Below are 12,800 nucleotides of genomic sequence, written 5' to 3' on the forward strand. Positions count from 1 at the left end.
TAATATTTGATCGTACAAGGTAGGGTAAATTAAGCCCGTGTTGTACTAAACATGCATTTAAAAGATCTTTTAGACTACTTTCGGTATTTATAATTTTGGAAACCCATGCCGCTTTTGATGCCTTAACTTTCGTTTCAAAATCAATAATTCCTATTCCTCCATTATTAATTTCGCGAATGAGTGTATTTCGTTTAATGCGTTCACGATTTCCCCAAATAGATGAATATATTAATCTGTTCAGATTTTTAATAAAACTTCCATCTGGATTATCTAAACACATTAGCCGTGTATATGAGTTTTGATAAAATTAATGAATTTATTATCTGACATTTTCCAAAGATAGTAAGTTTCCGTTTTCTCCAGGAGTCTAGTATTTTTTCAAACTCTTTAAGTTTATTAAGCCAATTTCTTTCATTACATGCAGTTTTATCGTTTCCGATGTATATGCCTAAGCATCTTATTGCTTGACTGTTAATTTTGGTTTTACAAATGTATGATTCCTGTTTAAATCTTTCTTTTAGTCGTCCTAAAAGGATACATTCAGTTTTTGATATGTTTAGTTTTGTACCAGAAACTTTACCAAAATTTTCGATTATTTCTAACGCATTTTCTAGTGATGCTCTGTCATCAGCGTGTTGAATACATTTGATTTCATTTTCAAGTGAGTCAATGCTAAAACCTTTTATTTCTGCCGAAGAATTTATTTTCAAAGAAAGCACTTCCATAACAAAAAGGAATAAGAGCGCTGAAACAGGACATCCCTGTCTAATTCCTCTTTTCATTGAACATTGTCTGGAGAGCCATCCATTGTTTTTTATGTAAAAATATGGGTTTTTATATAATATTTTTATCCATGTTATAAAATTGCATCCGAAGTTATATTTATGAAGAGTATTAATTAAAAAATTCCATTCCACAGAATCAAAAGCCTTGTGGAAGTCTGCAAAAAGTAGAATCCCTTCCTTACTTTTATTTTCACAATATTCTAAAATATCTTATATCAGTCTAGCATTAGCGCCGATGAACCGACCTTTAATGTACCCTGTCTGATTTTTATTTATCAGGTTATCTATAACACGTTTTAATCTTTCCGCTAACACGAAAGCTATAATTTTATAATCGGTATTAGTAAGACTAATTGGTCGATAATTTTCAAGTTTATCTAAGGCATCTTTTTTATGTATAAGAGAAAGTACAGAGCCTTTTTGTGTTTGTGATAATTCGCCTTTTTCGAACGACGCTATTAAGGCATTGTAAAAAAATCTATTTACGTGTTTCCAAAACATTTTGTAAAACTCTACTGGTAAACCGTCGATTCCGGGAGATTTATTTTGTTTCATTCGATATACTGCTTCTGAACATTCTTTTAGTGACGGAAATTGATCGCAATTTATTTTTTCCTCCTCTGTAATTTTGTTAACGAAGTCAATATTATTTAAATAGTTTTCAATGTCATCGCTTGGAATATGTACACTCGAGTACAGATTTTCATAAAATAAACAAAGCTGTTTTAATATCATAATGTCGTCAGTTTTATCGTAGATCTGTTCGTCTTTTCTTATTGTATTTATAACATTATGTGATTGATGTTTGTTTTCAAGCCTTAGAAAATAAGAGGTATTCTTTTCACCTTCATCAATCCATTTAGCCCTCGATCGTATTTGAGCACCTTTAGATTTATATTCATATAATTTATCTAATTCGTCTTCTAGATCTTTTTTTTGAATCATGTTGATTTGTGTATAGTGACTATTTTCTATCCTCTCGATATCTTTTTCAATATTTTGTATTCTGCTTTTCAAAGATTTATTTTTTGGGGTGCAGAATTTGATACTTATTTTCTTTATGTGATGTTTTATCAATTCCCATTTAGTGTGAGCGTTATTTTCATTTTCTATATCTTTGGGAAGGTTGGGTAAAAAAATCATTTATCAAGGAACAATAATTGGGATCTTGTAGAACAGAGGTATTTAATTTCCAATAGCCTTTTCCCCTATCGTTAGCTGATACGGAACATTTAAAAATTAATGAGAGATGATCACTCATTCTACATTTAGAAACACTTGGTGCTTTACGTAAATATATATTCTCGGGAGTAAAGCAAAAATTTTTACTAAAAAATACAGAATCTATTCTACTTTTAGGCAAGTTGCTACCATCACACCACGTAAGACCATACATGTTGAAGTTTGTCCAAATGATTCAAAACTTATTTTTGAAAAGGAAAATTTAACATATTCTGTTCATTATTATTGAACAAACACCATTATTTTCAATATGCAGCATTTATCTATTCTCTGAAGCCTTATATATGTAATGTGTTTTGTGGGTTCGACCACGGATGAAGTATAGATAAAGAATTTTCCTTTACGTTACTTGACGTATTTAGCTGATTTGATTAAATATAAGAACAAACACAATCAAAAATAATCGACAATTCAATGATTTATACTGATCTTCTATATATCATAATTTTCCTTATTTTGTTATCTCTAAGCCCCTGGTCTGACACTTCTGTTTGAGCACTATAGCTCCCAGACCCTGTAGTTTTAACCACCGGGTTTCCAACACCCGTTTATAATATTTATTTACTCTTTATTAACCCGTAAGGATCTATGTTCCTCAAATGGTCCGTCTGCAGTACTTTGAGACACCGCAAATGAGAAAAACACAAATACCTTACCAATGAGACGTTCTCTTCTCTTGACGGCTTCTCCACAACTGAACACCGGGACTTGAATGAGCCCGCTTATATACTTTTCCAAGATCTGCTGAGTCAGATCTTCATCTTCTGAATGTTTGAAACATTGACTGTACATAGGAGATAACTTTTGATTGCTTAGACTAATTTAAACCCTGATTATATAATAATCAACTTGATCAAAGGAATTTCACTACAATTACCCATGCCTCCGAAACATATGCGTCCCGCATATAGATATATATAAAGCTTTCTGCTCCTGAATTTTTTTCTTTATTATAATTATCTAAAAAGCTAAGAGTTTGAGACCTCTTTTTCCGCATTCTGTCGCAATGTATAATTTGTTTTTCTCCTTTTCTGCCGCATGAAACTGCATATAGTACATCAGACCATTGTTCGAGCACTTCATATGGTCCGCGCCAAAACGAAGTAAGTTTTGGAGAACAGCCGATCTTTTTCTGAGGAAAGAATACAAAAACTTTATCTCCAGGCTTAAACTTCTCCCATGACAATTTCATATCATGGTATCTTTTCTGTCTGTTCATCGCAGTTTCTAAATTCTCCCGCACGAAACTGTGTGCTCTTTCTAATTTCTCTCGAAGAGTCCAGGCCTAATGATTAGGACTTTCCTCTTTCATAGTCTCCGACATCTCAGACATCAAGTCTACTGGAAGTGATGTTTCCCTACCGAGCATAAGCATGTTGGGTGTGAAACCCGTAGACTTATGTTCAGCAGATCGGTATGCCATCATGACATAGGGAATATGTGTATCCCAATCTCTTTGATTTTCTTGCACGTATGCACTTAGCATGGCTGTTAAGGTTCGATTGAACCTCTCTACCATCCCATCGGACTGTGGATGGTAGGGAGTGGTTCTTGTCTTTTGAATGTTCAGAAGCCTACACATCTCTGTAAAGAGCTCACTTTCGTATTGTCTACCCTGATCTGAATGAATTATTCTGGGTGTCCCGAATCTTGCAACTACTTCTTCTACGATCAATTTTGCTACAGTTTTAGCCTCCATGTTAGGCATTGGGAACGCCTCTGTCCATTTAGAGAAGTAGTCAGAAATTACCAAAATATATCTGTTCCCATTCTCTGTCATGGGCAACTCACCAAGAATATCAGTTGCTATGCGGTCCATAGGCATGCCAGAGGGTACAATTTCCATGTGTGACACCTTCTTCTTATTAGGATTTTTCCGCATAGTACAAGCACCACAGTCTGTAACATATTGCCTTACATCTTGTTGCAAGCCCGGCCAATAATATCTTTGGCGAACTCGAGCCGACGTTTTGAGAACTCCTAGTTGTCCAGGCGTTCTATCATCATGACAGTGTCTTAGAATATTACGCCTCTCAAATAGAGGAATCACTTGTAGCACATTTTTATTTCTTTCCAAAACCGTCCAACGCCTACAAAGTATACCGTTCATTAGAGTTAGTCTGTGCCACTGGCTCCAAAGTGATCGAAGAAAGTAACCGTTACTTCTTATGTCTTCAAACACAGGCCTCCTGTTGTTCTCAAGTCATGACTTGACAAGAGAGATATCTTTGTCCTGTTCTTGTATTTCCAACAACGTCATACTGCTAGTGTCTTTTTCCTCAAATACAGATCGAAATTGGGCTCCATTTCTTGTTTTCGCCATCTTGCGTGAACAAGAATCGTTCCCACACTGTTTACATGGTATTCTACTGAGTCAGTCTGAGTGCATCAGCGTTTTTATGTAATCTTCCTGGCCTATGTTGTACTTCAATCTCATATGTAGATAGCGTTTCTATCCACCTTGCTAGCTGACCTTCTGCATCTTTCTTGTTCAACAGCCATCTTAAGGAGCTATGATCTGTTCTGACAAGAAAAGTTTTCCCGTACAGATAATGTCTGAAGTACTTGACAAAGTTCACTATGGCCAATAGCTCTTTACGTGTCACACAATATTTACGTTCAGCCTTTGTCAAGCATCGACTTGCATAGCTTATAACCCTTTCCTCTCCGTCATGTACTTGGAACAAAATAGCTCCTACAGCCACATCACTGGCATCTGTATCAAGTATATATGGTTTGGAAAAATCAGGGTGTGAAAGCATGGGTGCTTTTATTAGTTTTTCACGCAAAATCTCAAACGCTTCCTGACATTCCTCAAACCATAAAAATCTTTTGCCTTTCTGTGTCAGCACATGGAGTGGTTTAGCTAATACAGCAAAATTTGGCACAAACTTCCTGTAGTAACTACAGAATCCAAGAAAAGATCTCAGTTCAGTCACATTGTTCGGACGAGGCCATTTCCGAATGACTCCTGTCTTTTTCGGGTCAGTTGATATTCCTTGCTCAGACACTACATGTCCGAGGTATTCAACCTTTCGCGCAAACAATGTGCATTTCTTAGCCTTGAGCTTTAGACCTGCTGCTGCGAGTTTCTCAAACACTGTTCTCACACAGACTGTTAGAAGGCTCTATGACTTTATTTTCCAACATATCTTGTACGTGTTTGTCTACTTCAGCATTCATGTGCTCAGGCAGTCTTCTTGGCACTTCTTTGATAGGTCTATTGTCACCTGTATTAATAGTATGTTTTGTCAGACCTGTCCTTCCTACATCTTTGTCAGACCTGGTAAATAAGTGGGTATACTTTATCAATAATGACTTTACAACCTTTGCTTGTTTCTTACTCAGGTTTGAGCTTGTCTTCGTGAATAATGATTTTAGATGTTCAGACAAATTATCAGAGGATTCCGATTCTCCTAATTCGCCCTCAATTACATCCTCTATAGGCGAAAGCTTTCCAGCCGTCCTTCCTGAATGTATTGTAACATTACTTTCTGATGGGTTAAACAGCCTTACTGGGACGTTTGAACCTCCTTTTACCAAAGTTCGTCCGACCAGTCCTCTGTCGGAATTAAGAAAAGTTGTTGATGGTTCAACTACCCCAACGTCTAAATTAAACTCCTTATTGTCTGGCACAATTACTTTTCCTATTGTCACCACTTCTGTTTTTGATGGCAATGTCATTGTTCCTGAGGCGATTATCCTAAAACATCCAATTTTTCCTTCAAACTCTAAGGAATGGGATTCGTCCCCTAGTTTAAGACTTTTATTGCATAAATCTATGACGCCTCTATTGACTTTCAAGCAATCTAAGCCCAAAACAGCATCGATAGTCATGTCGGCAACTATGACTGTTTGAAATATAATTTTCTTGCCGAATTTAAGCCTCAAAACTGTTTTTCCATGTACATTAAGAGGAGTGCCTGAAGCTGATAAAATCTTCTGGCTGGTCTCATTCAATTCCACGTCATGCTTCAAGCAGATTGCATCGAACACCTTACGTGAAATAAGAGTAACCGTGGCACCAGTGTCAACTAATATCATGGCAGACACATCATTGATGGTTCCACGAATATACATGCCTGGTTCATTGGACTTTTTGTGGATTCCAATGGAACCCTCAAGTTTCTCTTCTGACTTTCCTTTATTATGGGTAGCCATTTTAAATTGTCCAGACTTCTCTTTACCGGTCTCTGTATTTTTGAAAGACTTTCTTTTGCTATAGGAGTCAAATGGTCTTGGCTCATCATAAGTCTTACTGTTATTTGGACTCTTGGATCTACAATCCTTCTTGAAGTGTCCAGGCTTACCGCACTTGAAACACTTTTTGGAAGTACCTGCTGTCTGCTTTTTCTCATCAAACTTCCGAGACGTGTTGTAAGTAGTTTGGTAAGTAAGAGACTTCTGTTGCTCTGCTTTCATCTTATTCACATCTGTCTGTAGGCTCAGCAACATCTCCTTGATAGACTTTATAGAGTCCTCTAGACTACCACTGTTAGTCTCATGACGAGTATTATCGCCTCCTGCTTCTCGAACAAAACCACTGTCTTCATTTCTTCTGCGTTCTGCTCCAACAAACGCATTGAGCTCAACAGGGTGTCGAATGGCATCATTCAGATTCTGGGGTCGTGACTGTTTAATTCTCAAACGCATGTCAAAACTTACAAGAGCGTCGATAAAATATTCTTTCGCCAATGTTTCACAAACATCTCCTGGAGCGGTTGGATATGCCAGACGTTTGAGTCGTCTAATATCTTGGCCCTGCTGTGGTATTGTTTCTGACGCTTTTTGTCGTCTCTCCCTAAGTTGCGCCCTATACAGTTCCGTCTGATTAGCTGGGGAAAAACGTTCTTCCAGGGACTTGGACAACTCTTTAAAATCCATCTGCAGATATTCTGGGAGGTTTCCAAGCACACCTTGGGCTAGACCTCTTAAGGACACGGCCAGATACATCCCCTTCTCTTCTTCAGACCAGTGGTTCAAACAAGCGCATGCATTGAAATGCGACTTATAGTCCAACCACGACGTCGTTCCATCATAAGTTGCAGGTTTCAGCTTACTGGATTTTTCATCTTTTCCCAAGCGGTCCCGAACATCATGCACTTCAAATCTATTGTCTCTAAACCTGCGTGTTGTAACATTGCTTGGAACATTTCTAGGTGTTTCAAAATATAGCGCATGGTCTGAAACTGGTCTACGTGTTCTGTCACTGATGTAGTCAAAATCAGTTTCTGCCTCAGCCTCAACCTTTACTTTAGGTTTAACTCCTCCAAACTCTTGTCTTGGTTCAGAACTCACTTGTTCCGAGGCACCAATGCCAGAATCTCTATTTGTTATTGGTGTTGAGGCTTTCTGTCTCTCTTTTTCCTTCAAACGCATACTCTCATTGGAGAACTCTTTAATTTTCTCTTCAAGATAACTAATCTCTTTATTAACGTCATCCATGGTTTGAAACCTAACCTAATTTTCTCAAACAAAGTTCTTAAAAAAAATAATTGTTCTTAATATGAAAATCACAAGTGGGTTTTAGATCAATTTATCCCACTGCTGCCACCAAAAATTTGTAGTGTGTTTTGTGGGTTCGACCACGGATGAAGTATAGATAAAGAATTTTCCTTTACGTTACTTGACGTATTTAGCTGATTTGATTAAATATAAGAACAAACACAATCAAAAATAATCGACAATTCAATGATTTATACTGATCTTCTATATATCATAATTTTCCTTATTTTGTTATCTCTAAGCCCCTGGTCTGACACTTCTGTTTGAGCACTATAGCCCCCAGACCCTGTAGTTTTAACACCGGGTTTCCAACACCCGTTTATAATATTTATTTACTCTTTATTAACCCGGATCTATGTTCCTCAAATGGTCCGTCTGCAGTACTTTGAGACACCGCAAATGAGAAAAACACAAATACCTTACCAATGAGACGTTCTCTTCTCTTGACGGCTTCTCCACAACTGAACACCGGGACTTGAATGAGCCCGCTTATATACTTTTCCAAGATCTGCTGAGTCAGATCTTCATCTTCTGAATGTTTGAAACATTGACTGTACATAGGAGATAACTTTAGATTGCTTAGACTAATTTAAACCCTGATTATATAATAATCAACTTGATCAAAGGAATTTCACTACATATATAAAACATCACATATTAGAATGTGGCATTTTAGTCAAAAGAGTCGTTTGTCCTCGAAAAAACAATTATTTATAATTTTTTTTCTTTATTAGAATAGTCACGAACTCTCATCACCGCCATACTGAAATACTTCCCGCTCTTTCTTAAACCGAATAAACCACCATCGGAGATGGTTTGGTTGGTTTAACGAACTGGTTTCAGTTACTGCCAAAACAAATGGAAAATCGGTTCTGGGTTTAAACTACTTTAAAACCAGTTTGTGGAACAAACGAACAGTTTACAAAACTGGTTCAAAACTAAACTCAGCTTTTGAGAAACAAATTCGCCCTGTATTTATCAGATAATCTATGTTTTGCGATCGCAAATGATTGTTTTTGGTGTTAAGCATAGTTTACGGTTGTGAAATATAGATTATCGCGTTAACTACGGTTTACAGATGTAAAATGTAGATTAACGTTGTAAACTGTATTTAACAGTCCGAAACTATAGTTTACAACCGTTAAAACTAGTTTATCGACTGTGGAACTATGTTTTGCTCATTTTTGTGAATTTGGCGTGCCAAACATTTGTACAAAAGTTATTTTTATATTCTTGCAGCTCTAATCGCCGCTTTTTTTCTTTTTTAGCTCTACTGGTCAGAGACCAGAAGAGCTTATGCAATAGTAAGGTATCCGTCGTCCGTCCGTCTGTCTGTCTAGCTGTCCGTCTGTCTGTAAACAATTTTTCAAAACGCTACTCCTCCTACAGTTTTGCTCTGATTTTAATATAACTTGGCACACAAGTAGACTACACTAAGATACATAAAATAGTGCATCGGTTTTTGATTTCGATGAACGGTGTTGCCATGGTTACTAAAAATAGAATTTTCTGTGAAATTCCTTTAAAATGTTACTCCTCCTACAGTCAATGTAACTTCGCACACGAGTAGATTACACTAAGATACATAAAATAGTGCATCGGTTTTTGATTTCAATGAACGGTGTTGCCATGGTTACTAAAAATAGAATTTTCTGTGAAATTCCTTTAAAATACTACTCCTCCTACAGTTTAATCTGATTTCAGTATTACTTGGCACACAAGTAAAATACACAAATATACATAAAATAGTGCATCGGTTTTTGATTTTGATGAACGGTGTTGCCACGGTTACTAAAATTAGAATTTTCTGTGAAATTTCTTTAAAACGCTACTCCAACAGTTTTGATCTGATTTCAATATAACTTGGCACACAAGTAGACTACACTAAGATACATAAAACAGTGCATCGGTTTATGATTTCGATGAACGGTGTTGCCATGATTACTAAAAATAGAATTTTCTGTGAAATTCCTTTAAAACGCTACTCCTTCTATAGTTTTGGTCTGATGGCAATGGCTTCTTTTCTCATTCCTTGTTATAAGTACAGACCAGTAGAGCTACACTCTCGACAGAGACTTCTGGTTTAACGTTGGGCTCGATGCTTTGTTTGAGAATGATTGATTGGTTGTATGTTGTTTTACGTCCCATTCGAGATTTTTTCACTCATACATATATAACAAGAGGCCCAGGGGCCACAGCGCTCACCTGAGCACATCAGGCTTGAATTTACTCCCCCCCCCCCCCCCCCCCCTCAAGGCGTTCATCATTTGAACAAACTAGGATCTACACTACCTGAGGATGATTCCATATAAATATCACTAATCATAGCTTTGAAGTACTTGAAAAGAAGATTTTAAAAGGTTTCCCTATATATCCCTATGTAAAACTTGGGTCGGTCATTTTGGCCCCACCCTAGCCCCGGGGGTCATGATTTAAACAAACTTGAACCTACACTACCTGAGGATGATTCCACATGAGTTTCATCTTTCCTGGCCCAGTGGTTCTGGAGAAGAGATTTTTAAAGATATTTCCCATATATTCCTATTTAAAACTTGGGTCGGCCATTTTGGCCCCACCCTTGCCCCGGGGGTCATGATTTGAACAAACTTGAATCTACACTACCTGAGGATGATTCCACATGAGTTTCATCTTTCCTGGCCCAGTGGTTCTGTAGATGATTTTTAAAGATTTTTCTTATATATTTTATGTAAAACTTGGGTCGGCCAATTTGGCCCCACCCTTGCCCCGGGGGTCATGATTTGAACAAACTTGAATCTACACTACCTCAGGATGATTCCACATGAGTTTCATCTTTCCTGGCCCAGTGGTTCTGGAGAAGAAGATTTTTAAAGATTTTTCCTATATATATTCCTATGTAAAACTTGGGTCGGCCATTTTGGCCCCACCCTTGCCCCGGGGGTCATGATTTGAACAAATTTGAATCTACACTACCTGAGGATGATTCCACATGAGTTTCATCTTTCCTGGCCCAGTGGTTGTGGAGAAGAAGATTTTTAAAGATTTTTCCTATATATTCCTATGTAAAACTTGGGTCGGCCATTTTGGCCCCACCCTTGCCCAGGGGGGCATGATCTGAACAAACTTGAATCTACACTACCTAAGGATGCTTTCACAAGAGTTTCATCTTTCCTGGCCCAGCGGTTCTGGAGAAGAAGATTTTTTAAAAATGCCATTAATTTTTAACAAATTCATGATTATCTCCCCTTAGAAAAGGGCGTGGCCCTTCATTTGAACAAACTTGAATCCCCTTTACCCAAGGATACTTTGTGCCAAGTTTGGTTGAAATTGGCCCAGTGGTTCTTGAGAAGAAGATGAAAATGTGAAAAGTTTACGACGACGACAACGACAACGACAGAAAACGGACAAATTTTGATCAGAAAAGCTCACTTGAGCCTTCGGCTCAGGTGAGCTAAAAACGTCACCATATACCGGTGAAGGGCTTTAAGTTTTGACCTTTACTCGACACTCATTGCCATTGAGCAGTAAGGGTTCTTTATCGTACCTACACATGCCGTGACACGGGACCTTGGTTTTTAACTTCAAAGTGCCGAGCGCAGGGCGAAGGAACAGTTGCAACCCATTTTTTATATCGACTTAGGTTAGGCGCGGCCTAGATTCGAACTCACGACCTCCCGATCACGGAACAGCTTGTTTTAGAAGTTTCCGTCAATATTGAGATTGGTGAATGCCGAAAATAATTTGCACATTTCTTTTTTCAATCGGTTATCCCTACTTACGTCTTTTATATCATTTATCTCAAGTTTTATTGAATAATTCAGTGATGATATTTTATGAAATATATAAATATATATATATATATATATATATATATATATATATATATATATATATATATATATATATGTGCTCCTTCTTGACGGTTGTTGAAGGCTCAAGTGAGCTTTTCTGATCAAAATTTGTCCGTCGACTGTCGTCGTTGTCGTTGGCGTCGTCGTTGTAAACTTTTTACAATTTTATCTTTTTCTCAAGAACCACTTGGCCAATTTCAACCAAACTTGCCACAAAGTATCCTTAGGTGAAGGAGGTTCAAGTTTGTTCAAATGAAGGGCCACGCCCTTATTCAAGGGGATATAATCCAGAAATAGTTAAAATTTGGTGGTATAAATGTTTTAAAAATCTTCTTTTCAAGAACCACTGTGCCAGGAAACTTGAAACTTTTAGGGAAGCATGCTCAGGCAGTGTAGATTCAAATTTATTCAAATCATTACCTCTGGGGTAACGGCGGGGCCACAATGGCCGATCAAAGTTTTACATAGAAATATATAGGGAAATTCTTTTAATATCTTTTTCTCAAGAATAGCAAAGGCATGAATGGTCATATTTATATGGAAGCATCCTCAGGTAGTGTAGATTCAAGTTTGTTCAAATCAAGACCCACCCCCCCCCCCCCCCCCCCCCCCACACACACACACACCCAGGTTAGGGCGGGGCCGCAATGGCCGATCAAAGTTTTACATAGAATTACATAGGAAAATTCTTTAAAAATCTTCTTCTCAAGAACCACTTTGCCAGGAAAGATGAAATGTACATGGAAGCATCCTCAGATAGTGTAGATTCAGATTTGTTCAAATCATGACCCTTGGGGGTAGTGCGGGGCCACAAAATGGAATCCAAGTTTTACATAGAAAGATGTAGAAAAATTCTTTAAAAATCTTCTTTTCAAGAATTGCAAAGCCACGATTAAGCACGTGTCACACTGTCACGATTTTTGGCTACGACAGAGTACGAGTTAAAAAATCGCAGTAATTCGGCGTTCATCGTAGAGATAGTCGTAGGATATCTTCTTAACTCGTGTTTCATCGCAGCAAATCGCCGAAAGCGGCGATTGTTTTGAGCATGTTCAAAACAATCGTAGCCACAGTACGATTTTTAATTATCCGTAAGCGATCGTACAGCAATCGCAATACACTCGTACATATAATCGTTGTAAATCTTCGACATTCTTAGGACACTCGCAAAAATTCGTAGAACTTCCGACTTTGCGAGTTTCCTAGCGATTTATCGCGAGTGTCCCACGAGTTTTTGCGAGTGTTTCTCGACTCTAAAGGAATGCCGTACGAATTCTTGCGAATATGATACGAAAACAGGCGATTGACGGCGAGTGCAATACAAGTACCGTGCGAGTGAACTGCGAAATAGTAGGATTGTACGCGTATTGGAGATTTGGAAATCTCATTCGCATCAAATCATGCATTTAAGACAGCAACATGCCTATACAATAGTAAA

General features: G+C 37.7%; 1 protein-coding gene and 1 long non-coding RNA gene across 2 annotated transcripts in view; one reads left to right on the forward strand and one right to left on the reverse strand.

Moving 5' to 3' along the window:
* LOC134238092 (uncharacterized) overlaps positions 1-12,800 on the reverse strand; it is a 381,131-nt gene that overhangs the window by 141,806 nt on the left and 226,525 nt on the right. The gene's annotated exons all lie outside the window — the stretch shown is intronic.
* LOC134238096 (uncharacterized) overlaps positions 4,741-12,800 on the forward strand; it is a 40,972-nt gene continuing 32,912 nt past the window's right edge. Inside the window, exon 1 of the long non-coding RNA XR_009985934.1 lies at positions 4,741-4,761. This is a non-coding gene — a long non-coding RNA (uncharacterized LOC134238096). The remainder of the gene's footprint in view (positions 4,762-12,800) is intronic.

Source organism: Saccostrea cucullata, unplaced genomic scaffold (assembly GCF_032062105.1).
Source record: "Saccostrea cucullata isolate Sc308-1 unplaced genomic scaffold, CSIRO_AGI_Scuc_v1 ctg568, whole genome shotgun sequence".
In the NCBI taxonomy this organism is placed as follows: Eukaryota; Metazoa; Mollusca; class Bivalvia; order Ostreida; family Ostreidae; genus Saccostrea; species Saccostrea cuccullata.